We start from the raw sequence: 22,243 nt of genomic DNA, 5'->3' as shown, positions 1-22,243 counted from the left end.
CTGTATGTTCTCCTGGGGAAGTTGTCCCTGGATCACAGGACCCTGGAAGAGGCAGGGTGCACTGACTCCCAGGAAGGGAGGTGTGGATAGTGACCTGTGTTTGCACACAGGCTTCTTGGTGGCTGCAGCAGCAGCCTTAGTGTTTCATGCCTGTCTTTGGTGTCTGTGCCGATAGCCACAGCTCATGCCCATCTATGAAACTCATTTAGGTGGTGTTCTGAATCTCCTCTTCTTGCGCACCCCAAAACAATGGTCCCTTGCCTCTTGAACAGGTCCAGACTTTTACCCGGACTCCCTCCAGTTAGCTGTGGCAAACTAGCCCCCTTCAAGATGTGGTCACGCAGCCAACCCCAGTCCTACCCCTGGGATCTGTCTTCCAAAGTCAGAGCTTCAGCTCCCAGCCCCCAGACCCCCCTGGCAGGTGAGCAGACAAGCCTCTCAGCCTGCTGAGTGCTGGTCAGCACCAATCTTCTGTGCAGGAATCTCTGCTTTGCCCTGTGCACCCCTGTTGCTGTGCTCTCTTCTGTGGCTCAGAAGCTTCCTCCCAGCCCACCCCCTTCTCTGCCAGTGAAGATACTTCCTAGTGTGTGGAAACTTTTCCTCCTTCACACCTCCCTCCCTGAGGTGCTGGTCCCATCCCTATTCTTTTGTCTCTGTTTTTTCTTTTTTCTTTTGCCCTACCCAGGTAATTGGGGAGTTTCTTACCTTTTGGGAGGTCTGAGGTCTTCTGCCAGCGTTCAGTAGTTGTTCTGTAGGAGCTGTTCCACATGTAGATGTATTTTTGATGTATTTGTGGGGAGGAAGTGATCTCCATGTCTTACTCCTCTGCCATATTGAAGGTCCCCCAAGATAATCATTTTCTATTCACAGATGAAATAATTTTCTATGTGGAAAATCTGAAAAACTCAGATATTTTTCTAGAATTAATAGAGTTAATCAAGTTTTAGTAAATAAAGTCAGCCTAAAAATATAAATTTTATTCCTACCTACTGGCAAGAAACAATTGGAATTTTAAAAATTTAATTTACTGTAGCACTAAATAAAATTGAAAGATTAGGTAGAAACCTAACAAAAATATATTCAGGTTCTCTGTGTTGAAAACTATAAAGCACAAATGAAAATAATTAAACAACAAATAACTGAAGAGATATACCATTTTCTTAGACAGGAAAGTTCAATATTTTTAGGAAATAAATTATCCACAATTTGATCTGCAGATTCAGTGCAACCCTAATTAAAATTCCAGCATGATTTTTGTAGATATCTTATGGGTGAGTGTAAAATTTATATGGAAAGACAAAGAAACTTGAATTGACAAAAATGATTTTAAAACTGAGGAACAAATTTGGAAGATTCACACATTTCAATTTAAATATTTACTTGAAAGCTACACTAATCAAGACAGTATGGTATTGAAAAGAAGATATATCCACAGATTGATGGAACAGAATTAGACTAGAAAATAGATTTCCCCAAATTTATTCAATAGAATTTTTTTAAACAATGTTAGAAAGCCATCCACTGGATGCCTTCTTCTCCCCTTTTTCCTCTTCCATTTTTCTTCTACCCCACCACCTGCCCCCACCCACACCCCCAACAAATTATATTATCTATACCTGAATCCCAGTTTGGCCGCTCAGGTGGCACAAGGGACTACTACCACCATCTGCAGGTTCATCTTAGGCTCACCAGCTCCCAGACACTGCTAATGCCACATTTGATCATAGTCAGGTGCTCCAGGGAGAGGTCCCTGACAGGCAACACCTGACAGGTTCTCAGGGAGCCCCATGGGCAGCAGCATCTCAGGGCAGAAGAGTCCAGAGCTCCGGACCTCCACCCACTTCTTTAGGCCTTGGTGGTAACTGAACGCCTCCTCGTTGGGCTCTGTGTAGGGATTGTAGGCTGTCTCAAAATGAATGATACCAGCTTGGTGAAGAACTCCCTCATGATGTCCACAAAATGGCCTGGGATGAGGTGGTGGTCAGCCACAATGTCTAACATCTGGTGGAATTCAGCCAGGTGAGAGTCCTCCAGGTCTCATTCCAGAACACACCGTTGGTGGTTAGGTTCTTGGCGGGGCACAATGGACTTGCCCAGGGCGGAAGCGACAGAGCGCACTGAGCTGACGTTCGTGGTGTGTGTGCTCGTGCAGCAGGCTTTTCCCATCTCGTCCTGCTCCCTGCAGTCCCGGTTGTTCCCCCATGAGTGGCAGCTGACCTAGGACCAGGCCTGCTTGACCTGCTGGACATAGTCCACTGGCAGCTGCAGGGCCTTTGCTGGGTATCCCAGGAAGAAGGTGTCATGCGCTGAGTGCTTCTGGGGCTGGAAAAGGGCGTCAAAAGAAAAAATCCAGAAGGATTGCTTGAGGAGATGGTCTGTTGGCAACCCTGTGAACCTCAACTCCAGAAAGATCAGCCGGAGAGCTGGGTGCAGACCTTGAGTAGGGTGTGCAGGTGTCCGCTGTTGTGGAGGATCTTGGGGGCTGAGAAGTTGTAGGGCTTAAAGGGTGGTTCCACTCAGAACTGCTGGAAATCATCTCTGGGGCCAGTTCCACCTCCTGCTTGGAGATGCTAGTGCTGAAGATGCTGCCTTTTCTTACCCAGCAGGTTACTTCAGGGTTACTTCAGTCAGCAGCTTCCTGTTTCTGAGCTCACTTCTCTCCCCCTTGCCTGCCCTCCCGGGACCAGGTGGAGCCACCACTACACCTCATCCTCCACGCTGTCCACCACTCTGAACAACTGGGGCTTATTGGGCACACCTTTGTCCACTCGGAGTCACTTGTTGGACAAGGCTTTGCTGAAGCCTGTTTTGTCGCTGGGCAGTCACAGGAGTTGCCTCTGGCTAGGCCTTGGGGCAGAAGGGGCAAGACATGTTAAGAAACACCCAGGGCTCCTGGCTGCCCTCTCCGGGCGTTGTCCTTACCCTCGGCTGTAGGCTCCCACCATCCAATTAGAATATTTTAAGAAATATTATGTATTGTGCTGTTGCCAGTGAAGGTGGCAGACATTTTTATGCCCCTGGGGCGGAATGTCACAGGCAGCTGTTTTCACAATGTTGGCCATCCACTGGACAGGATAGCTGCTCTTCTTGTTTTGGATGTTAAGCATCTGTTCGTCCACCACCTTCATGGGCATGCAGCTTCTGAACACGATGGCCACAGTCAGATAGCAGCCATGGCAGAGGCCACAGGTGGCCATCATATTCTTGGTGTCTGACATCTGCTGGGTAAGCTCCGGCACTGTCAGGGCCCAGTGCTGCTGGTTTCCCTGGCTGCTTAACACAGCAAAGCCGACATGAAGAAGTGCAGGCGGGGGAAGTGGACCTTGTTCATGCCAGCTTGCACAGGTCAGCATTGAGCTGGTTGGGGAAGGACAGGCAGGTAATGGCCCCACTCGTGGTGGCCAACTCCAGGTGGTCCAGGTCATTGTAGGTGGGTGTGGTCAGCTTTATGGTTCTGAATCAGACGTAATGGAGAGCATCATTATCAATGCAGTAGGTCTCATCTGTGTTTTCTACCAGCTGGTGGACTGAGTAGGTGGTATTGTAGGGCTCCACCATCCTATCTGACACCTCAGGCAAGGGCGCCATGCTGAAAATGTTCATGTTCCTATCTAGATATGCCTCCTGGATCTTGGTGATGAGGAGAGTATGCATCCCAGATCCAGTCCCTCCACCCAGGGAGTGGGTCATCTGGAAGCCATGCAGGCAGTCACTCAGCCTCCTTCTTCAGGACATCTTAATAATGAAAAATTACTTGTAGTTCTAAATGAAAAATATAAAACTCTAAAACATCTACAAAATGTTCTTTTTAGAAGAAATTATAGGAGAAAACTTACCTGACTGTGGTTTAGGCAGAGAGATATTAGATACAACACCAAAAGCATGATCTATTTAGGAAAAGAAAAGATAAATTGAACTTTTTATAAATATAAATTGAATTTTTTTAAAATAAAAATTACTCTTCTGCAAATGATACTACTAAGTAAATAGAATGACAAGAGACACACTCATAGAAAATATTTACAAATCAAATTTCCATTTCAGGACTTGTTTCCAGAATATAAAAATAAATCTAAATCTCAAAACTCAACAATAAAAATCAATAAACAATATGTGGGAAAGATCTGAAGATAGGTGTCACCAAAGAAGGTGGAGATATGGCAAATAAGCATATGAAAAGGTGCTCAACATTTTTTAATCTTTAGGGAGTTGCAACTTAAAACTTCAGTGAGGTAACTATACACCTATCAAAATGCCAAAACAAGCAAACAAAGTAACAATAACAACACTGGTGATACCAAGTGGTGCCAACGATGCAATCCCCTAGAAGTCTCATACATTTTTATTAGAAATGCAAAACTCTACAGCCACATTAGAAAACATTTGGGGAGTATTTTATAAAGTTGAATGTTCTTCTATTTACCATAGGACCCAGCAGTATTACTCCAAGGCAAATGAAAACATATGTTCGCGCACACACATACACACACACACACACACACACACACTAAATATTTATAACATCTTTATTCACAGTCACCAAATATTGGAAACAAAACAAATGTTTCTCAACCAGTGAATGGATAAACAAACTTTTGTATATTCTAACAAATAGATGACTCCCAAATCTTCAATGTAACTGGCTAAGTGAGTGAAGTTAGACACCAATACTATATATTGTATGATTCCATTAATATATGCTATTTTAGAAAAGGCAATACCATAAGTATAGAAAATTAGATCAGTTGGTGCCACACATTGGGTTTTGAGAGGGAGAGGATGAATATAAATAGACTGTATTTGGGATGGAACTGTTCTTTGTGAAACTGTAGTGGTGAATATACAGTTCTATGAATTTGTCAAAACCTGTGGAACCATACATCAAAGAGTAATTTTTATATACAATTTTAAATTTAAAAAATCAGGATTGTGAGATAGAAGGAATGTGACAAAATAACTGAACTACAATTGAGTCAAATAACCATACTGAAGGGGATGGGAATAAAAAGAATCTCATTTTAAATAATTTTGGAAAGTAGTGTTTTGACCAGATATTGTAAGGGTAAATGTATAAAGAAATGTATCCAAACACTCTAGTTAGTAAATGTGTTTCTCCCTTGGATATGGCTGAACAAATCTAAAACTATTGTTATAAGAGGGTTGAACAAATAAGTAATTTTTTTTTACATGATGAGAGCCATGTTTCTGACTTTTTTTTTGGAGGGGAGAGTTATAAATAACTAAATGGGGAAAATTAGAATAAACCTTGCAGTGCTGGATCGGAGTAATTATCAGTACAGACATATAGATGATAAGTGACAGATTACACATATACATGCATACATAATTATTGATGTGTATTTATGCAGGAATTGGTAAATATATATTCCTAGATCTTTTCACTAAGAAGAAATAGAAGCAATAACAATAAGTACACCTAATGTCCAAATCTCGGTTTCTAAATATAATTTTCCAATAAAAAGATTCAAGGGTCCTTGGTGAAACTATTGATTTCAGGGCTGGCAAGAAAACTACAAGATGAGCCTAGAGCATCTAGCAGTATCAGAGATGAATACATTTAATGAAAAATAGATGGAGGCATGTTAAAAGGGCACAGGAGTCAACCTGAAAGAGCTCTCAATGGACAAAGCTGCTGGAACAACTTGAGCAACAAAATATCGAATGCCAGAATAGGATTATAACCCCCAAATAAAATAAATATGCATGAGTCCATATATATAAATAACTAACTGAACAAATAAATGGGGAGAAAGCACATCTCTTCCTTATAGAAGAATAGATGTAGGAGGAGTGAGGGATAGAGAAAATCATCATTAGAACACTACAGTAATAACTGCTACAGGCAAGATCCTCAGTGAGTGATAAAATTAGTGAACATTTAAGCAGAAGTTGTTATATTTGTATTGTGAAAATATTTCCCCCCAATTATTTAGTAATTAGAAAAGGAATAATAGTGACTTTATAATGTAGAATCCTTAAATATACATACTTCACCAAAGTAAGGTAGTATCAGTAATATTTGTCAACATAATGTATACCCTAATATGGTGCACTGAGAGCCATCACTTCTGTGATAGCCTTCCCCAAAATGCATTATAGCATACAAAGAAAAGCAACAACAAAAATAGGCAAAGCCAGACTTCTCTTTGAATTTATTCCATGGTATGCAACAAAGGAGAAATTTCCCCAGAATTTTGATGGAAATTAATTTTGAACTCAGAATTATATAACTAGCAAAAATTAAGATGGAAAGGACAAAAAAGATATTTGTAGACATGCAGTGTCTTGGAGTGTTCTGTGATGAGAAAATACTAGACAAACTCAAATTGAGGGGCATTACAAAAATAAAGTGGCCATTGCTGTTCAGAATGTTCAAGGTCTTGAACTATATGAAAAGACCAGGGAACTTTCACAGATAAGTAATATAACAACTAAATGCAAGGTGAGCCCCTGGATTGTATCCTGGAACAGTAAAAGTCTATTAGTTGGGGGAGGGGGAAGGTAAACTGCACAAATTCTACTGTTTAATAGTACTGAACCAAAGTTAGTTTCTTAGTTTCATTAATAGTACTGTACTAAAGTTACTTTCTTAGTTTTGATAATTGTCCTATATTATGTAAGATAAATATTCACAAAGGAAAACTTAGAGGATACAATGGGACTGTCTGTAGTATTTTTGCAACTCTCTAAGTCTAAAATCATAAGATTGATCTTTTTTAAGTTTTAAAGTTTTGTAGGATAACATTGAGAAAATTTTCCTAAACCAAGAGCAAAAGTCAATGATGTGAAAAATATCACAGAAAATTCATGAATATAAAATATCAATCCAAGTAGGTCCAACAATCAGAAAGAAAATCAAAAGGAAATATTAGAAACAAATTATCAGAATTTAGAAACAATATGAGCCATTCGATTAAATGTATCCACTAAATGACTCAAAAATAAATGTTAAAATCCCTTTTCCTAAAGGCACAACAGATTTTCAAATCCCATGGACAAAGAGAAGTTTGCATAAGTTTTGAGAAATAATAGCACACAAAGAAGAGCAACAATAAAAATAGGCAATGCCAGACTTCTCTTTGAAGTTATTCCATGGTATGCAGCAAAGGAGAAATTTCCCCAGAATTTTGATGGGAATTAATTTTGAACTTAGAATTATATATCTAGCAAAAATTAAGACAGAAAGGACAAAAAAAGATATTTGTAGACATGCAGGGGCTTGGAGTGTCTGTTATATTTGTCATTTCCAGAAAAAGATATCCCTTGAACATATGCTCCAGCAAAATGTAAAGGGAGTCAAGAACATGGAAAATGAAGAACAGCAATTCCCACTGAAAAACATTCCAGGAACAAATGGGCAATCCCTTTAGAAAGCAGTCAGTGTTATGTAGAACAGTATCAAAGTACTATGATAAAGAATCTGGAAAATGTCTTGGGTGTTATGAGGATATTTTATGATTCTTTTTCCAACTCTAAAAAATCAAAAGTAATTAGACTCCAAGAAAAACAAAATTGTAATCCAAATTGAAGCAAAATGAAAATGCAACTTGAGTTTTAGTAAAGAAAATTTAATACATTTATATTTATTTATTATTAATATAAATAAAGAGGGAGAGGAAACTTCGGGAGGTGATGGGTATGTTTATGGCATTGATTGTGGTGATGACTTGACAAGTATATAATTACCTGCAAACTCATCAAGATGTATACACTACATATGTACAACTTTCTTGTGTCAGTAGTACCTCAATAAACTGGTCAAAAGATGTGATAAATTTAATTTAAAGATAAATTGCTCTTTTTTTAAAAAAATTGCAGTTTTTGTACCATTTTGCTTATGTTTCTCTATACTTGTTCTTTCTTCTCGATGTGCTTTGTAACAAACAATATTTACATGAAAATGTAAATGCTCTTTATTTGTTTCAATGTTAGAATCAGACTGTAACAAAACAAGGGTATTTTAATTTTTATAAGAGGACAAACTGTAAATTTGATAAACCATATCAATGGAATTTTAATGGTCTGAGTATCTTAAGCTAGAATGTAGAGTTAGGGAGACTTTGAGTAGGTAAATGTAAGGATACTAGCGTTTTAAAAAATCTTACATGGAGGTATCTGTCTTCATTATGAATACACTAGCTGGGTTGATGTGAAGAATTCATGTTAGGGGGTTATGAAAGTAAAGTTAGAAAAGGTAAAAAAAAAAAAAAAAGCCCTAAGGCAAAATCCATCCTATTTCAGTAGAGGAAATACATACAAATAGTTTAAAATTGATAAATCAAGAAGGAAAACTAAAATGATATCCTTTAGAATTTCATTAAAAATTACCAGGAATAAAATAGAAACTTCTAAATGCTGTTAAATCAAGGAGTGTTACAAGAAATGAGTCAGAATAATTTAAATTTTCAGTTAATATTCTAATGTAATGGTTTGAATTTTCTTTTTTTACTTTTTTTACCATACATATGAATTATTTTATTAATAATATTTTACTATATCACTTTATAAAATAAATTCAAATTTTCTTAATATTAGTTTTTATTGGAAAAATATAATTTCTATTAAGTCTGCTATTTATTTTAAACTTGCTTGACCTATGGTTTTCTTTGGAAAAAAGCACAATTGGGAGGAATTGCTATAGAACATATAAAAATAGTGGTATAAAATAAAAGAAAATATATATAGAAAAACTAAATGGGACTTACCATACAATTTTATATATATTCTGTGGCAAAAATCTTGTAGTCTTCAGAGTGAGTTATTCTACAGCATTAAAAATATTTCCTCAATTATTTTGCTATTAACTTAGTTATTGTAACAAAAATAATTTAATTTATAATGCTAAGAGACAGTGATGTGAATTCTGATATTTCACAGTAACAAATGAAATGTAACACATCAGATTTGGTGATCTTTTAATTAATTACTTAAAGTTGAATATTTTTTTCCAACTGAAGAAATTAAATAACTAAAATTCAGCACAAAGTAAAGAAAATCTATTGAGAAAAAAATAAATCAGTTAAAAATGTTACAGATTTCTTTATCATACTTGTAAAACTCAATAAAACAAAGATTTTTGATCTAATTTTTATAAACTTGAGTAGACATATAAACATATGATTTTACAAACTTGTTTATGCTATTGGGAAATGTATTTCATTTTCATCTTTTCTCAGTTCTCTGCATGAGGCCTAAAGAGTGAACTAAAGCCAAGCAAACCATACTGAACAGAACAAGGACAAGACACAAACAAACGTTTAATGAGGATATTTTGTTTCCAAATAATCCGTAGTGAGTAGTCCTATGAAAGTAGATGGCAAAATGTACTCACAAAGAACTAGTAATTTTTTGAGTAAAGTATATTAAAAAGAGTCAAATTGTTATTCATCCTATAAATGAAAGAGATTAGTTCACATCTCTGATGAGTAATATAGAATACCATACAAAATTAGATTAACTTTTTTGTTTATTCAGTTAATGCTATTCAAAGCCTACTAGATGAGAAGCTTCATTTCTGAATGCTGAGTATATTATTAGTGAATAAACTCTGACAAGAGTCTATAACCTGGTATGAGTAACACAAAATAAACAGTTAAACAGATAAATCATTTAATTAGAGGTGAAGAGACAAAGGCATGATGTTATATTTCCTAAATATTATGAATAAACAGTAGTATGAAGAAATGGTGAATAATAAGGACAAGTGTCTATACTGGTGGTCAGGTAAGGCTTTTCTGAGGAGATGATATTTAATTTGAGGCATGAAAAATGGAGGCAAGCTAGTTATATAAGAAATGAGGGGACTGAGGTGAGTAGGAAATGAATTTTAGAAGGAGGGACATCATATGCAAAAACTCAGCAGTGGGAGAAATACAATGACCTTTTCTGGTGTTAGTAAAGAAAGAAAAAGAAATTGAGAGTGAGAAAATAACAGTTCTGTACATTTAAACAAAATATGTGAATAGTATAGAGTGTGTGTATGCACATCTGTGTATGTGTCTGCATTGTAAACACTGAGGCCAGTAATAATTAGTGTTTTTATTAAGATTTTTCTCAACTTTGAAATTCCTAGTTTATTTATTCTGACTTTGGATATACCCTATCACACCACCATTTCTCTTTCTTATCCTTTCTTCTTTTTTTTTTTTAACATCTTTATTAGAGTATAATCGCTTTACAATGGTGTGTTAGTTTCTGCTTTATAACAAAGTGAATCAGCTATACATATACATATATCCCCATATCTCTTCCCATTTGCGACTCCCTCCCTCCCACCCTCCCTATCCCACCGCTCTAGGTGGTCACAAAGCACCGAGCTGATCTCCCTCTGCTACGCAACTGCTTCCCACTAGCTATCTATTTTACGTTTGGTAGTGTATATATGTCCATGCCACTCTCTCACTTTGTCACAGCTTAACCTTCCCCCTCCCCATATCCTCAAGTCCATTGTCTAGTAGGTCTGTGTCTTTATTCCCATCTTGCCTCTAGGTTCTTCATGACCTTTTTCTTTTCTTTTTTTTCTTTTTCTTTCTTAGATTCCATATATATGTGTTAGCATACGGTATTTCTTTTTCTCTCTCTGACTTACTTCACTCCGTATGACAGACTCTAGGTCCAACCACCTCACAACAAATAACTCAATTTCGTTTCTTTTTATAGCTGAGTAATATTCCATTGTATATATGTGCCACAACTTTTTATTCATTCATCTGTTGATGGACACTTAGGTTGCTTCCATGTCCTGGCTACTGTAAATAGAGCTGCAATGAACATTTTGTACATGACTCTTCTTGAATTATCATTTTGTCAGGGTATATGCCCAGTAGTGGGTTTGCTGGGTCACATGGTAGTTCTATTTGTAGTTTTTTAAGGAACCTCCATACTGTTCTCCATAGTGGCTGTATCAATTTACATTCCTGCCAACAGTACAAGAGTGTTCCCTTTTCTCCACACCCTCTCCAGCATTTATGGTTTCTAGATTTTTTGATGATGGCCATTCTGACCGGTGTGAGATGATATCTCATTGTAGTTTTGATTTGCATTTCTTTAATGATTAATGATGTTGAGCATTCTTTTATGTGTTTGTTGGCAATCTGTATATCTTCTTTGGAGAAATGTCTATTTAGGTCTTCTGCCCATTATTGGATTGGGTTTTTTGTTTTTTGATATTGAGCTCCATGAGCTGCTTGTAAATTTTGGAGATTTATCCTTTGTCAGTTGCTTCATTTGTAAATATTTTCTCCCATTCTGAGGGTTGTCTTTTGGTCTTGTTTATGGTTTCCTTTGCTGTGCAAAAGCTTTGAAGTTTCATTAGGTCCCATTTCTTTATTTTTGTTTTTATTTCCATTTCTCTAGGAGGTGGGTCAAAAAGGATCTTGCTGTGATTTATGTCATAGAGTGTTCTGCCTATGTTTTCCTCTAAGAGTTTGATAGTGTCTGGCCTTATATTTAGGTCTTTAATCCATTTTCAGTTTGTTTTTGTGTATGGTGTTAGGGAGTGTTCTAATTTCATACTGTTATATGTAGCTGTCCAGTTTTCCCAGCACCACTTATTGAAGAGGCTGTCTTTTCTCCACTGTATATTCTTGCCTCCTTTATCAAAGATAAGGTGACCATATGTGTGTGGGTTTATCTCTGGGCCTTATCCTCTCTTAATCATGGAATATTTCTGATTCTTGTAACTGCCATTTATTTTATAACAATGGAAATAAAAGGAAGATTGTGTTTTAATCAGACATTTTAAAGTTTGCTGTACATGACATTGTCAGCATATAGCTGCGTTTCCAGAGCAATTACTTGGTGCTTTGTGAAATGTCATTGATGTAAGTGTAGTGTAGAAGTATGTTTAAGGGCTAGAGTGAATGGGAGAGCCAAATAACAAAAATGGTGGATTGACTACTGCTTTAGTTGTTATTATTGTGAAACTTGATAGAGGCCAGTCATTCATAATGGTATCAGGAGATCTTCCTTGTGCTTTGTTCAAAGGAGTTAGAGAATAAGAATGGAATATAAGAGGTAAAAATTAGTGAACACTTCTATGTCAAGCAATATGGCAGATTAGGTGTTTTGAAAATTTTAGCATTGAAAACAGAGATAAAGGATGAATAATTATACTTTTGTTTAACTTCTTAAGAAATTAAGCAAGAAGCAGAGAGACCAAAATCTAAGTTGACTCTGCAAACACATGTGATAAACTGTCCTTTAAAGCTTCGTATACCTTGGGAGGGATTTGCTGGTGTCAATAACCACAAGCCACTTGAAGAGCAAATGGACAAGGCTTAAACTTATAAGAGGTCTCCAGATGGAACTGAGAACTTTATAAGAAATGAGAGGGATCAAAGATTATACCCTTAGTAGATGGGAAAGTTATTTGGGAGAAGCCTGGGCAGTGGATAGAAGATGGAAAAACCACTAAAAGGATGTCTGGTTTTGTAAAGAACTGTGGTCTTTCTGAATCTTAGAGCCTGGGAACTTTGTGAGTAGTGAAGGTCATAGTTTCTCCTGCTTAAGTAAAGGGAGATTGTTTCTTTGAATTCATATTGTCCTACCTTTTATGACTAGGGGTCATTGCTATATATAAAAATAAATTAATTAAACACCAAACTGGAAAAGGGTAGCCTTTACCTCTGGCTATGTTAATTTTAGTGATTTGGCCTAGCTAAGAAGCAGTAGTATCCTTTGCTGCCTTAACTGTTTATTTGCTGATATGAAGGAAGTTCATGCTCACTCAAAATGTTTCAAAGAGTAAAAATTTAATTTTACATAGTCTTGCAAAGCAAAATTTGGTGCTGGTACTGGAAAAAGAGATAGACTGAAGGCATGGAAATGAAATGACAAATTTGCATAATGTCCATAAAATAGGATCATTTATTTCACAGACATGGATTTTTGCAATACATATTTAGGCATTATTGACAGCATTCCCTGGGAACATGAACTATCACAAACATCTAGACATGTATACATATGGGTCTAGAAGTATATGCAAGCAAAGAAAGTAATTAAAATATTTTTAAATCATATATTTCAGAAAGAAATGTTTTTTTATTAAATAAAATATATAATCTAACTTTGTTAGCTTTTTCCATTTTGGTTTATCCTCATAACTTTTTTTTTTTTTTTTTTTTTTGGTATGCGGGCCTCTCACTGTTGTGGCCTCCCCCACTGTGGAGCACAGGCTCCGGATACGCAGGCTCATGGGCCCAGCCACTCCACGGCATGTGAGATCCTTCCGGAGTGGGGCACGAACCCCTGTCCCCTGCATCAGCAGGCAGATTCTCAACCACTGTGCCACCAGGGAAGCACCATATCCTCATAACTTTTGAATAAGATCCTAATAAAACAAATATGCCTATAGAGAAATAATCAAGAAAAATATTTTTGATGAATAACTTTTACATTTTTAATGTTTCAGTGTGTTAAAAATCGAAATTCAACTGAGTAAATTTTAAAGATCTTATTGGCTCTATTCAATGGTTCATGAATTAGGCATCATCCAGTCTATCAGGTAGAAAGTAGTTCTGAGGAGCTGTACAAAATTAGAGACATTTATAGGCAGAAAGGAGCAGAAACAAGGAAATTATACTTACAAAAAAGTGGGCTTGTTATTGCATGGTAACTTTCCTTTAGGGGAAGGCTATCAGACAGAATACCTAACTGGTGCTGATCGGGTGATTCCTGATTGGTTTAAGATTCCATTTTGGGGAGAGCTGAAACTCTAAGTCAAGTCTCAGTTTGGTGACTGAAGTTTTGCATAAGTGACTATGTTTGGGGCCTTTTGTTTTGTTTTTAACAATTGTTTTACTACGAAAGATACTTTATTAAATTATTCCATTGTATTGATACCCCAAAACAGCAATATACCCTACAAATGAAATGAATTTGAAAGACCAAAGTTGAAAAGTGAGATGAGACGTCTGTGAATTATCACATGATCTATGTTTTGTTATTACTGTTTTGAAAGCCATTGAGTAATAACTGTGTTAAGTAATCTATATTTGATATTGGTTACAATTTTGTATAGAGTCCACTTCCTCTCACGAATTGTAATGTGTGCTTTTCAGAAGGTCGAATATTATCCATTCTAGATTATACAGTTTTGAATGTAGCCTAAGAGGAGAATGTGGAGGGTCAAGTTTTCGTTTTGATCCTCTAGGATCCGAAGTGCAGACAAAACTATGCTTTGTGTGAAAAATTAAAAAGTAATTTCTCTCTGAAATCTGTCATTGTTCTCTGTCATCTGAAAAATTACTAGTTTAACAGCTGGGAAAGTATTGACATGATAGAGGCTCAGAACAGGAACTATCTTAAACTCTATATTTTATAATTCATTCATTCTTCAATTAGAGAAATAGAAGCAAAGAACTGAAGAGTTCTCTTAATGCTATAAATTGGTTACTTAAGGCAGATTCAATCCAGGGACTTTGCTACCTTGTTATAATTCTTTCCAGACTCCAATCCTTGCCCAGAACAAAGTTTGGTCATTTCTGACAGCTCATCAAGACTTGCCACATTGAAATGTGTGTGTATCAGCAAAATAATTTTTTCATAAAATGGTTCCAAGAAACTTTAATAACCTAGCATAAAATAGTTTAATGGCAACTATAGCTAATATCCTTTTCTGTTACTTAAATGATATTTAGCCCTGTGGAAAAATGTTTTCAGGCTAGATAAAGATTTACTGCAGGGTGTCCGAGAAATCTAAACCTGCCCCAGTCATCAATTCTGACATCTAAAGCACTTATGTGTGTCACAAGGAGCCTTGATTTATACTGGCCTCAAAAAGAAACCTTGTTAATAAGGAACCAGCTAGCCCTCTAGGAAGCATATTTACTCAAGTGCACTTCACATCCTTGTGTATGTGTGGAAAATGGATTGTAACATTACACTTAAATATCTATTGGTTACTACAGAGTAAGCAGAGCAAGGACAGATTAGAAACTTGCTATGAAACACATTGAGGCACTATGGTACATAGTATAAAATATACTGGGAAATTATAACTGCAGATGAAACCATTTAGCCTACTGCAGTTGGATTCAGAGTGAAGTGTTTTTAGGGAAAAACAATACCTGTTAGCATGTAATGTAGAAGCAGAGATTCAGAGTATAAAAGGTTTTAATGATGAAGTTATCAACATAAAATGGAAGAATATCCTTAAAGATCAGTAAAATGTGAGTACAGTGCCCAGGTGGAGGTGTTACCATCAAAGGAAAGGTGGCTCAAATCTTCCACTGAGTTTAGAAAAAAAGTTATTATAATAACATTCACATAAAGATCTGTTTTGATAAAGTCAGTGGCAGCCCAGGAATTTATCATATAAGATCTTACGGAAAAACCCAGATGAACTTTTTGGCCAGCCCAATACATGCTAACCTTGAATTGGTTACTGAAATAAAAGGAAGTAGACCCAGTGTTGTATCAAGTAGAAAGGGTCTGTGGTCAGTGATGTCCCCTGAAAACCATGATAATTTTGCAAAAATTGTATAAAAAATTACATTACAGAAAGTAAAGAAGTGCTAGAGATATGTTAAAGAAAATTTGATAGCAATTGCTGACTAATGTACTATTAGAGAATGGAGAAACTCTTTAAAGCTCCCAGATATTTTTACTCATCAAGAAGTTGTTCTTTACTACTATGAGGCTATCAACATTTTTGCCCTTTTTTCCCCCAATGAATCGATCCACTCCTGATTTTAGGTCCTTCCCAGTACATCTATGATCACTCTTATCATTAATCAAGCCTATCTCCATACTCTATGCTTGGAATATTCCCAACTTCAAACCACCCGCCTGGATAAATTTAACTTTCTGCTTTCTCTGCCTCAACACTAAACCCCTGAACACTGCTGAAGGAAAACAACAATTGTTCAAATAAGCACCAGTACTTATTTGCAGTTTCAGTGGTCATTCACTACCACCTCCCAGTCATTCCTAGGAGTCTTGATCAGCAACCATTCTCATCCAGCCAACTTTTCATGCTCACATCAAGCCCACTTTCGGCAGGTCTCTTTAGTTTCTTCACACACACAAAAACACAAACACTAACAAACTGAGACCATCATTCAGGAATTCCCTCCATTTTTCTGATCAAACCAAATTTTCTGCACTTAAACTCCTGCCTTTCTCTTTTTTGCTAGTGTAATTGTTTAAAACAGATAGCCACAACTGTGTAGGCCTTATAACTTTCTTCTTTCCATGGCTTGGGGTTGTCAGTAATCACTATGATTTCTACTAACCTTCACAATATGATTTTGCTCTCTGTCTCCTTAAATATGTATGTTATGCATATATTGCATGTAGATAATTTGTTTTCAATTATTCCTTAACTTTGCTAGCTCAATTTTTATCTTTATGTATCAGAGAGGTTTTTTTTTGTTTTGTTTTGTTTTTAATTAGACATCTTCTTTCTGGTCTCTGATTCTGTTTTTCTGTGACATCCAATTTTACATAACAAGCTCCCTATTAGACATTGATTTTATTTTCTGTATTCTATACTTGTCTGAACTCACAAACCATACCTCAGTTACTTTTTATTCTCAAAGTCTGGTATATTTATGGTATGTTATTTGCACCCAGTAAGGTTTAGTAAAATGAATGAATGACAGAAAATATTTAGGGAAGTAACAGAAGGGTAGCACCATTGAAAAGACAGAAAGAAAAAACAAGTGGTTTGAAAGCAAGAAAAATGTAACTAAGAAAACAGCCTCCATATACCCTTAATTGCAAAAGTTACAAGCAGAAAACTTAAAGAATAAAAAAGAAATTTTATGGTTACCAATCCTACTGGGTATTTTTAATGCAAATTTCTACTTGAGTGACAAAGCAGTGAAAACTAGTGGTTTTTATAAAGCATAACATAATGGATCTTTTTTTTATGTGATAAATTCCTTTGGATATTTAAGAGATTGTCATTTAGTGAAACAAAGGTCTAAAATTATTATTTTCCTTTACTCCTTTTATATTAATTTATACAGCTGTTATCAATCTATTTTGTTGTTGGAAATGAGTAACGTCTGCTTTCTTATTTCATTAAAAAAGTATTATATCTGAAATTGCTCACATTCAAACTACCTAATAAGAGAAAATTGAAAATGAAAGTAATTACTGTTAACTGGTTGAATCAATTCACCAAAGGCTAATTTGACTATTGTCTAGAGTTTAGCAATCTCTAGTGTATATTTTTCCAAAACAGAAAATAACTGAAATTAATCCTTGTTCATACAGAATCTCAGGTATAAGCTTATTCATATAGTATTTTTTGGATTATTTGTTTCATGCTATAAAATATAACTGAGTAGAAAACCATAGGAGGTTTTATTTGGAAGACATTTTTAAGATCATCCATTTATTCTGTCAGCATAAATTGAATATATAATGCATAAGAACAGTTTAAGTTCCAAAAGTAATTTAATTCAAACTACTTCCTGTCTCACTCACTCATTCATGTATTCTTTTAATCAATATTTATCAAGCTCTTGCTTTGTTTCAGATATTACTTTAGAGATGAGAGATTCAAGAGTAAGAAAAAGGGAAACAAAAAAACAAGTAAACAAAACCCAAAGTGGTTTCTTTTTTAATGGAGCTGTGTAATTTAGTATCTGTATAGATTAATTTCCTTACATAATGTTAACCACATCAATTCTAGAAAAAGGTATCTGTCTATGTGCAGATGACAGTGGAAAGTTCACTATTTAATTTTATTACTGTATGATTTTGATAAAAAGTTATAGAGAGCCATAACCTGATTCTCTACCGTTTTAACAAGTGCCTTTATTTTCAACCTTTAGAAGACATAAAACATGAACACATTCCTATTATGCATGACTGTCCTTTAAGTATTTGAATACAAAACCAATATTCCTCCATTTATATCTATAACCAGTGGTGGAGAATCAGGTTTTGTGTCACTTTAACTTTTTTTTTTTTTTTTTTTTTGCGGTACGCGGGCCTCTCACTGCTGTGGCCTCTTCCATTGCGGAGAACAGGCTCCGGACGCGCAGGCCCAGCGGCCATGGCTCACGGGCCCAGCCGCTCCGCGGCATGTGGGGTCTTCCCGTACTAGGGCACGAACCCGTGTCCCCTGCATCGTCAGGCGGACTCTCAACCACTGCGCCACCAGGGAAGCCCTTAACTTTTTATTAAAGTAGTACAATAATAAAATTAAATAGTGAGTTTTCTATCAGTGCTACTGTAATTTAAATGTAAAGCTTAAATGTATTTCTCTATCATCCTATCATTCATCTTATGTTGTATGCCAACCTACCAAAAGTATTTTGAATCATGGCTGTAAAGTTATCAAATTAGTTATTCTTTTCTTCTGTATTCCTATAAACTTGAATAGCTGTCTTTTTTATGTTTTAAGATATTACTCTAGAGGACAAAAGGCATGATTATGGACTCTTTTCCCAAAAAAAAAAATCCCTCCAGATAGCCATTTAGAATCCTTACACTGGTTGGGCATTACTGTTTCCCATAATCTGTCCTGAAAAGCCCTGCTGTCTCAGCTGTTGTTTGGAACCTTCTCCTGGATGGGAAGATGGGCATGGAATATAGCCTACTTCTGCTACAGTAAAAGAAATCTTTTAGACATCTCTAATTGTAGCATATTTCAAAGAGAAGTACTATGAAAATAATCTTTCTTACTTATATTTAAAACCTAAACATTTGCATTATATTAGCTGATTTCAGAACCTATGTACTTTTTACAACATTACATTAATAGAAAAGTTTACTCCAATTTCTAAACATCAGATTTGCAAACTCTTCCAGCACAATTCATTCATTAATTGAGAATATTTTGCAATGTAATTGATCAGCCTATATATAAAATTAAAATTTATGAAAAAATATGAATTTTAATATTGGGGTAATTAGCACAATGCTTCATGGAAGAATAAATATTCAGGTTTAAAACACTTTGAGGGTGGAAAATGTTGTATGTAAGATGACCAGTTTATTTAAAATCATAAATATCATTCAGGCGTGTAATCCTATTTTTTGTAGAAAAATATAATGCTTTTCTCACGTCTATTCAAACTAAGTTGAGGTTTCAAGAATATCAGAATACAAGTTTTGGCTTGCTCAGTTATTTTATAATATATAAACTTTGAAGTATCTACTAAGATATAACTTCAGTTATTAATACTAAAAATTGAAAATCTTAACCTAACCTCTCTCTGATATGTCTGTAAGATATATTAGAAGTGAGATTAAAAGGCATGCATTTCCAAAAATATTTTGTGAAATGAAAAACAGAGTTACCTTTTAAAGCAGTGCTCATTTATTAGATTTTGTGTCATTAAAATGTGTTTTCTCATTTTATGTCTGTGTTATAGATTAGTCCAGTTTTCATGTGGATTTTAATTGCATACATTGTAAAAAAAAAAAAAAAAAAAAACATTCACAGGACATGATTTTGTGATAGAACATTTTAGTTTCTCACTGCTGTCTCAATAGACATGCAAAACAATAGGGATTAGCATAGTTCCCTTTGACTGATGGATTCAAGGCTTTCAATTTCCCTGAAAAGCAGCTGTAACATTCAGATGAGCTGATCCAGGAAGCTTGGCATTTCAGTGATCCTCTGGAGACTGTCACGGACAGCAGAATCAATTTACAATTAATGAAGCAAATGTATGTTGTGAAGAAGAACCTGATGAGTTCCTTCAGCAACTGTCATGAACAAAGATTTCATATCAAACTGGTTAGCCTGAACTTCATTCAGCTAGGTGAGGTCTATATAAGTGAGATTGTGAGAGAGTATTTGAAATGCTCCTGTCTATAAACAACAGAAGAACTCTACAAGCTCCATTCATTTAAACTAGTCTCTACAGAGTGGGAAGTCACCTTAATGTCATATCTCATTACTTTGATTTAGTCCCCGATTTCATTAGAAAAAAATGATGATAGTATATCATTCAAGACTTTTTTATTCACAGACTTCTATTCTTTAGGCAATTTTTCTACCATTTAGCTATTTGAGAAAATATTTGAAAGAGAAAATTAACATACTCTTTCTGTCACTAACTCAAAGGGGTCTTGAATCAAACTGATCCAATGATAATATCAGTACTTGTTTTCTTTCACCACATGCAAAAGTATAAATAGTAAATCCGGAAGATCCCACATGCTGCAGAGCGGCTGCGCCCATGAGCCATGGCTGCTGAGCCTTGAAAAAAAAAAAAAAAAAAAAAAAAATAGTAAATATAAACTGAAAATTCTTCCAGGATTAAAGTATCATGTATTAATTTATTTATCAAAATGAAGCAGCCAAAACGGGGAGATTCCTGGCTATTTGACATGAAAGGATGAATTCATATATTAGTGAATGAATGTTTTTGCCCTAATAGTATTTATTCTTCTAATGATGTAATTATGTGATAAAATAATACTTTTTCTTTGGTCTTTACTCTCCAAAAGTACAGCCAAATTAGTTGTGGCTGAATTAATAGATGTGAAGCAAGTTCACACTGACAGACAAAAACTTAATATATTTTATGTGTGCATACACACACATATATACATGCACACATACACACATATATAGTGAAACTTCTACAGTGTCTGAATTTAAAATCATATTTTTTTCTGAAAAGAAAATTGTTCTTACTCTTTTAGAAGTTGTAAAATCCTATATTTTCCTTTTCTTAAAAAAACGAATCCTCTTCTTTTTTCCCTCTCTACAAAGTTGTTTGACATTTAGAGCATCATAGTTGTGAATTACAATTAATTTGAATTTCGGAAATGTCATTTTACTTCTTGAAATAAACGGAGGTACTTGATTTCTGGATTATTGCTGTGAACTTCTTTATAATTATAATGTGTCTTTTAAAAAATATTTATTTAGTTAGTTTGAGCTGGGTCTTAGTTGCGGCACACGGGATCTTCATTGAGGCGTGCAAGATCTTTTAGTTGTGGCGTGCAAACATCTTAGTTGCGACATATGGACTCAGTTGTGGCATGCGGACTTCTTCTTAGTTGCAGCATGCAGACTCTCAGTTGCTGCATGCTAAATCTTAGTTGTGGCATTCATGCGAGATCTAGTTCCCCGACCAGGGATGGAACCCAGGCCCCCAGCATTGGGAGCACGGAGTTTTACCCACTGGACCACCGGGGAAGTCCCTGTGTCCCCTTTTACTTGGAATATACTGGCATTATGAAGTCTGATATGCAAGGAACAGAGTAGAGTGGTGAGAAAATCTTGAGGTTTTAAATCAGATAAAACTGAGCTTGAATTCTGGCTGTAGTTGTTTTTAGTTAAATTCTCCATTTGCAAATTGCCTAAACTCTCAGCCTCACTGTTCTTATCATCAATCTACCTTTAATTTCAAGGATTAAAACAGATGATATTCAAATTACTTAGAATAGTTCCCGTCACATAGTAGCTTCCATCTCAAGTATATATTACTCCATAAGAAATTAATCTGTAAAAGAAAAAGAAAAACTTTCAAAAGATGCCTCATTTTTCTTTTATGTCTAATATCTGGTTTCTATTATTCCCATGAGTATGTGTTTTTGAGTAAATTATGAATACAAATTTTATTTTTTTAATTTTATTATTTTTTCATTTTATTTTTCAGTATTAATTCATGGTAATAATAAAAATTTACCAGGTCTAAATATTCTCTGTTCAAATCTATATGATAATCTCTCATGCAGTCTTCTTTTTCATCTTTTATCAATTTTTATCTCCTATGTGCTACTTATTGTCATTCATACATTATAGAGATAGGTTATTCTAAATGAGGTTTAAGACACTCAATATAACACATCATTTGATTTCTCCTCATTTTCTGAGTCAGAAATTTTTCTTGGCTTTCTAGTTATTCTAACTAGATGTTGAAACCAGTTAACAACTTTTTCTCAAACAAATGCAAATAGTAGGAACATAGCCTGGGTCCAACCAGACAAATAAGCAGATAGTCTCTCTACCTGGTGAATTTGGCAAAATAAACTCAATTCTATACAAGTAAATCCAAATGTCAAACACACCAATGTCACATTTAGCTAAGTGTGCTAGGCAACTGTAGAAAACATAACAGGGTTTTAATGAGAATGCAATGGAAAAAGCTAAGAGAACAAATGATGCTGCTTAAAGTAGACTTTATGTTCGCAAACAGAAATTTTCATTTCATATACAGAACCATTTTAACAACCTCTGCAAGTGTCCACCATTGAGATTGTCTTCATAAAACAACACGCTTCTTGTTATCAAAAGGCC

The 22,243-nt window shown here is 35.4% G+C and overlaps 2 pseudogenes; both read right to left on the bottom strand.

Annotated features, from left to right (window-relative positions):
* Window positions 1–1,636: 1,636 nt before the first annotated feature.
* Window positions 1,637–2,945, bottom strand: LOC112392593 (phenylalanine--tRNA ligase alpha subunit pseudogene; annotated as a pseudogene).
* Window positions 2,946–2,959: 14 nt separating this feature from the next.
* Window positions 2,960–5,212, bottom strand: LOC112392592 (tubulin beta chain-like; annotated as a pseudogene).
* Between the last annotated feature and the right edge of the window lie 17,031 nt (window positions 5,213–22,243).

Source organism: Neophocaena asiaeorientalis, unplaced genomic scaffold, assembly GCF_003031525.2.
Source record: "Neophocaena asiaeorientalis asiaeorientalis breed wild unplaced genomic scaffold, Neophocaena_asiaeorientalis_V1.1 scaffold184, whole genome shotgun sequence".
Classification (NCBI taxonomy): domain Eukaryota; kingdom Metazoa; phylum Chordata; class Mammalia; order Artiodactyla; family Phocoenidae; genus Neophocaena; species Neophocaena asiaeorientalis.
The sequence above is the reverse complement of the archived record's forward strand: the minus strand, read 5'-3'. Positions and strand labels throughout refer to the sequence as shown.